We start from the raw sequence: 7,163 nt of genomic DNA, 5'->3' as shown, positions 1-7,163 counted from the left end.
GTGTGTGACACTGAAGGAGTGTGTGTGTGTGTGTGTGTGTGTGTGTGTGTGTGAGAGTGAGACATGTAGAAGCCCACAGACTGAGGTACTGTAGGGTTGTGAGAAATGAAAAGGTCCACATCGTTTTTTCAGATTGTTACTTGACTCTGTGTGTGTGTGTGTAGAATGAGATATACACGCCTTCTCCTTTCTTTTGAAGGTTTTACAATCATTTTTTTTTCTTTTTTCTTTTTCTCTAGGTTTTTTTTTTTTTTTTTTTTTTTTTAGGGGGTGAAAGGGTGACTCATAAGTGTACACATAGTGACTCATAAGTGTACACATTGTGAATAAATTTATTTATTTATTTATTTATGTACGCTTATAGTTGACTTCATCAAGTTTTTGCGCCTTATACATATTATTAGTAGTGGTAGTAGTTTTTGGGTTGTTTTTTTTAATGTATTTATCTATTATTTATTCACCTTTTTTTTCTTTTCTTTTTTCTCAAGGCTTGACTGAGCGCGTTGGGTTACACTGCTGGTCAGGCATCTGCTTGGCAGATGTGGTGTAGCGTATATGGATTTGTCCGAACGCAGTGACGCCTCCTTGAGCTACTGAAACTGAAACTATTGGTGTGTCTGTGTGTGTGTCTGTGAGTTAGTGTGTGTGTGTGTGGTTCCCTTCCTGTCTTCCTGTCTGAGTGGTTAAAGCGTTGGACTTTCAATCTGAGGGTCCCGGGTTCGAATAACAGTGACGGCGCCTGGTGGGTAAAGGGTGGAGATTTTTTCCGATCTCCCAGGTCAACATATGTGCAGACCTGCTTAGTGCCTGAACCCCCTTCGTGTGTATATGCAAGCAGAAGATCAAATACGCACGTTAAAGATCCTGTAATCCATGTCAGCGTACGGTGGGTTATGAAAACAAGAACATACCCAGCATGCACACCCCCGAAAGCGGAGTATGGCTGCCTACATGGCGGGGTAAAAACGGTCATACACGTAAAATTCCACTCGTGTGCATACGAGTGAACGTGGGGGTTGCAGCCCACGAACGCAGAAGAAGAAGAAGAAGAATCATGTGAATTATGTAACGCTTTGCCTCTCTTCGTTCCTTTTCTTTTTCTTTTGGTTAAAATCTGTTTCTTCTTTTATGCACCATTTTTCCGCACTCCTGCCCAGGTGTGAATGGATACCTGACTTCTTGAAATCAGTCAGGTAAGGCTAGAATGGTGTGAATGGGTGTCTCACTTCAGTCAGGGAAGGCTAGAATGGTGTGAGTGGGTGTCTCACTTCAGTCAGGGAAGGCTAGAATGGTGTATGTGGGTGTCTCACCTCAGTCAGGGAAGGCTAGAATGGTGTGAGTGGGTGTCTAACTTCAGTCAGGGAGAATGGTGTGAATGGGTTCTCACTTCAGTCAGGGAAGGCTAGAATGGTGTGAGTGGGTGTCTCACTTCAGTCAGGGAAGGCTAGAATGGTGTGAATGGGTGTCTAAACTTCAGTCAGGGAAGGCTAGAATGGTGTGAGTGGGTGTCTAACCAGTCAGGGAAGGCTAGAATGGTGTGAATGGGTGTCTCACTTCAGTCAGGGAAGGCTAGAATGGTGTGAATGGGTGTCTAACTTCAGTCAGGGAAGGCTAGAATGGTGTGAGTGAGTGTCTCACTTCAGTCAGGGAAGGCTAGAATGGTGTGAATGGGTGTCTCACTTCAGTCAGGGAAGGCTAGAATGGTATGAATGGGTGTCTAACTTCAGTCAGGGAAGGCTAGAATGGTATGAATGGGTGTCTAACTTCAGTCAGGGAAGGCTAGAATGGTGTGAATGGGTGTCTAACTTCAGTCAGGGAAGGCTAGAATGGTGTGAGTGGGTGTCTAACTTCAGCCAGGGAAGGCTAGAATGGTGTCCAGGTATGAATAGGTGTCTCACTTCAGTCAGGGAAGGCTAGAATGGTGTGAGTGGGTGTCTAAACTTCAGTCAGGGAAGGCTAGAATGGTGTGAGTGGGTGTCTAACCAGTCAGGGAAGGCTAGAATGGTGTGAATGGGTGTCTAACTTCAGTCAGGGAAGGCTAGAATGGTGTGAATGGGTGTCTAACTTCAGTCAGGGAAGGCTAGAATGGTGTGAGTGGGTGTCTAACTTCAGTCAGAGAAGGCTAGAATGGTGTGAATGGGTGTCTCACTTCAGTCAGGGAGAATGGTGTGAATGGGTGTCTAACTTCAGTCAGGAAAGGCTAGAATGGTGTGAATGGGTGTCTAACTTCATTCAGGGAGAATGGTATGAATGGGTGTCTAACTTCAGTCAGGGAAGGCTAGAATGGTGTGAATGGGTGTCTGACTTCAGTCAGGGAAGGCTAGAATGGTGTGAATGGGTGTCTAACTTCAGTCAGGGAGAATGGTGTGAATGGGTGTCTAACTTCAGTCAGGAAAGGCTAGAATGGTGTGAATGGGTGTCTAACTTCATTCAGGGAGAATGGTATGAATGGGTGTCTAACTTCAGTCAGGGAAGGCTAGAATGGTGTGAATGGGTGTCTGACTTCAGTCAGGGAAGGCTAGAATGGTGTGAATGGGTGTCTGACTTCAGTCAGGGAAGGCTAGAATGGTGTGAATGGGTATCTGACTTCAGTCAGGGAAGGCTAGAATGGTGTGAATGGGTGTCTCACTTCAGTCAGGGAAGGCTAGAATGGTGTGAATGGGTGTCTGACTTCAGTCAGGGAAGGCTAGAATGGTGTGAATGGGTGTCTCACTTCAGTCAAGGAAGGCTAGAATGGTGTGAATGGCTGTTTAACTTCAGTCAGGGAAGGCTAGAATGGTATGAATGGGTGTCTAACTTCAGACAGGGAAGGCTAGAATGGTATGAATGGGTGTCTCACTTCAGTCAGGGAGAATGGTGTGAATGGGTGTCTAACTTCAGTCAGGGAAGGCTAGAATGGTGTGAATGGGTGTCTCACTTCAGTCAGGGAAGGCTAGAATGGTGTGAATGGGTGTCTCACTTCAGTCAGGGAAGGCTAGAATGGTGTGAATGGGTGTCTCACTCATTCAGGGAAGGCTAGAATGGTGTGAATGGATGTCTCACTTCAGTCAGGGAAGGCTAGAATGGTGTGAACGGGTGTCCTAACTTCAGTCAGGGAAGGCTAGAATGGAGGCTGGAGGTGACTAGCCCCGCCCTCCTTCCTGTTCCGAGCCGTAGACAAGCCACCGTGGATATGAAGTCACTACCTTCCTGTTTCTGAGCCCCTTGACCACAGTGGATATGAAGTCACTGCCTTCCTGTTCTGAGCCCTAGACACAGTGGATATGAAGTCACTGCCTTCCTGTTCTGAGCCCTAGACACCGTGGATATGAAGTCACTGCCTTCCTGTTCTGAGCCCTAGACACCGTGGATATGAAGTCACTGCCTTCCTGTTCTGAGCCCTAGACACCGTGGATATGAAGTCACTGCCTTCCTGTTCTGAGCCCTAGACACCGTGGATATGAAGTCACTGCCTTCCTGTTCTGAGCCCTAGACACCGTGGATATGAAGTCACTGCCTTCCTGTTCTGAGCCCTAGACACAGTGGATATGAAGTCACTGCCTTCCTGTTCTGAGCCCTAGACACCGTGGATATGAAGTCACTGCCTTCCTGTTCTGAGCCCTAGACACAGTGGACATGAAGGCACTGCCTTCCTGTTGTGAGCCCTAGACACAGTGGATATGAAGTCACTGCCTTCCTGTTGTGAGCCCTAGACACAGTGGATATGAAATCACTGCCTTCCTGTTCTGAGCCCTAGACACCGTGGATATGAAGTCATCACCGCAGTGACCATAACAGGCTATGGGACCTTTATCTGTTAACTTTTTTTTATTCTGAACTCCACATTACCCTGGCCCTGCTTTCATGTCTTGTAGAGTTCACTGTTACCAGAATCCACACCACTATCAGCACCCCTTGTAGAGTTCAATGGTACCAGAATCCACACCACTATCAGCACCCCGTGTAGAGTTCACTGTTACCAGAATCCACACCACTATCAGCACCCCTTGTGGAGTTCACTGTTACCAGAATCCACACCACTATCAGCACCCCGTGTGGAGTTCACTGTTACCAGAATCCACACCACTATCAGCACCCCTGGTGGAGTTCACTGTTACCAGAATCCACACCACTCTCGGCACCCCTGGTGGAGTTCACTGTTACCAGAATCCACACCACTATCAGCACCCCTTGTGGAGTTCACTGTTACCAGAATCCACACCACTATCAGCACCCTGTGTAGAGTTCACTGTTACCAGAATCCACACCACTATCAACACCCCTGGTGGAGTTCACTGTTACCAGAATCCACACCACTATCAGCACCCCTGGTGGAGTTCACTGTGACCAGAATCCACACCACTCTCGGCACCCCATGTAGAGTTCACTGTTACCAGAACCCACACCACTATCACTGTATCAGCACCCTGATTCCTCTGTTCCATGGTTTCCATTGATTTGGTGCAGCAGACTTATACAGTGTTAGTGACACATCTAGCCTCGTCTGTCTGGGTAGACAGCAGATTTATACAGTGTTAGTGACACATCTAGCCTCATCTGTCTGGGTAGACAGCAGATTTATACAGTGTTAGTGACACATCTAGCCTCATCTGTCTGGGTAGACAGCAGATTTATAGTGTTAGTGACACATCTAACCCCATCTGTCTGGGTAGACAGCAGATTTATACAGTGTTAGTGACACATCTAGCCTCATCTGTCTGGGTAGACAGCAGATTTATACAGTGTTAGTGACACATCTAACCTCATCTGTCTGGGTAGACAGCAGATTTATACAGTGTTAGTGACACATCTAACCTCATCTGTCTGGGTAGACGCCAGATTTATACAGTGTTAGTGACACATCTAACCTCATCTGTCTGGGTAGACAGCAGATTTATACAGTGTTAGTGACACATCTAGCCTCATCTGTCTGGGTAGACAGCAGATTTATACAGTGTTAGTGACTCATCTAGCCTCATCTGTCTGGGTAGACAGCAGATTTATAAAGTGTTAGTGACACATCTAGCCTCATCGGTCTGGGTAGACAAGGATCTGCAGAGTGTTAGTGACGCGTGTTGAGAACCTTCAGCGACATACTATGCACACCCAAACACAACGCCTTGCTTGTGATCCTGCAGCCTGGGGCGTGTTTATTGGTGCCTCTGTACGACCACTTCCTGTGCGCTTGTTCTAAACCGTTGCCAGGTGTCATGTTTCTCTTTGTCGACCAGTGATGTATATTGCATACAATGTCTGTCTGTCCGCCAGTGATGTATATTGCATACAATGTCTGTCCGCCAGTGATGTATATTGCATACAGTGTCTGTCTGTCCACCAGTGATGTATATTGCATACAGTGTCTGTCTGTCCGCCAGTGATGTATATTGCATACAGTGTCTGTCTGTCCGCCAGTGATGTATATTGCATACAATGTCTGTCTGTCCGCCAGTGATGTATATTGCATACGTCTGTCCACCAGTGATGTATATTGCATACAGTGTCTGTCCACCAGTGATGTATATTGCATACAGTGTCTGTCTGTCCGGCAGTGATGTATATTGCATACAGTGTCTGTCTGCCAGTGATGTATATTGCATACAGTGTCTGTCTGTCTGCCAGTGATGTATATTGCATACAGTGTCTGTCTGTCCGGCAGTGATGTATATTGCATACAGTGTCTGTCTGTCCGGCAGTGATGTATGTTGCATACAGTGTCTGTCTATCTGCCAGTGATGTATATTGCATACAGTGTCTGTCTGTCCGCCAGTGATGTATATTGCATACAGTGTCTGTCTGTCCGCCAGTGATGTATATTGCATACAGTGTCTGTCTGTCCGCCAGTGATGTATATTGCATACAGTGTCTGTTTGTCCGCCAGTGATGTAAATTGCATACAGTGTCTGTCTGTCTGCCAGTGATGTATATTGCATACAGTGTCTGTCTGTCTGCCAGTGATGTATATTGCATACAGTTGTCTGTCTGTCTGCCAGTGATGTATATTGCATACAGTGTCTGTCTGTCCGCCAGTGATGTATATTGCATACAGTGTCTGTCTGTCCGCCAGTGATGTATATTGCATACAGTGTCCGTCTGTCTGCCAGTGATGTACATTGCATACAATGTCTGTCTGTCCGGCAGTGATGTATATTGCATACAATGTCTGTCTGTCCGGCAGTGATGTATATTGCATACAGTGTCTGTCTGTCCGCCAGTGATGCATATTGCATACAGTGTCTGTCTGTCCGCCAGTGATGTATATTGCATACAATGTCTGTCTGTCCGCCAGTGATGTATATTGCATACGTCTGTCCACCAGTGATGTATATTGCATACGGTGTCTGTCCACCAGTGATGTATATTGCATACAGTGTCTGTCTGTCCGGCAGTGATGTATATTGCATACAGTGTCTGTCTGCCAGTGATGTATATTGCATACAGTGTCTGTCTGTCTGCCAGTGATGTATATTGCATACAGTGTCTGTCTGTCCGGCAGTGATGTATATTGCATACAGTGTCTGTCTGTCCGGCAGTGATGTATGTTGCATACAGTGTCTGTCTATCTGCCAGTGATGTATATTGCATACAGTGTCTGTCTGTCTGCCAGTGATGTATATTGCATACAGTGTCTGTCTGTCTGCCAGTGATGTATATTGCATACAGTGTCTGTCTGTCCGCCAGTGATGTATATTGCATACAGTGTCTGTCTGTCCGCCAGTGATGTATATTGCATACAGTGTCTGTCTGTCCGCCAGTGATGTAAATTGCATACAGTGTCTGTCTGTCCGCCAGTGATGTATATTGCATACAGTGTCCGTCTGTCTGCCAGTGATGTATATTGCATACAATGTCTGTCTGTCCGGCAGTGATGTATATTGCATACAATGTCTGTCCGGCAGTGATGTATATTGCATACAATGTCTGTCTGTCCGCCAGTGATGTATATTACATACAATGTCTGTCTGTCTGCCAGTGATGTATATTACATACAATGTCTGTCTGTCTGCCAGTGATGTATATTACATACAGTGTCTCTCTGTCCACCAGTGATGTATATTGCATACAGTGTCTGTCTGTCCGCCAGTGATGTATATTGCATACAGTGTCCGTCTGTCTGCCAGTGATGTATATTGCATACAATGTCTGTCTGTCCGGCAGTGATGTATATTGCATACAATGTCTGTCCG

The sequence above is a fragment of the Babylonia areolata genome, chromosome 30 (genome assembly GCF_041734735.1).
Source record: "Babylonia areolata isolate BAREFJ2019XMU chromosome 30, ASM4173473v1, whole genome shotgun sequence".
NCBI classification, from domain to species: domain Eukaryota; kingdom Metazoa; phylum Mollusca; class Gastropoda; order Neogastropoda; family Buccinidae; genus Babylonia; species Babylonia areolata.
This window is presented reverse-complemented; position numbering follows the sequence as displayed.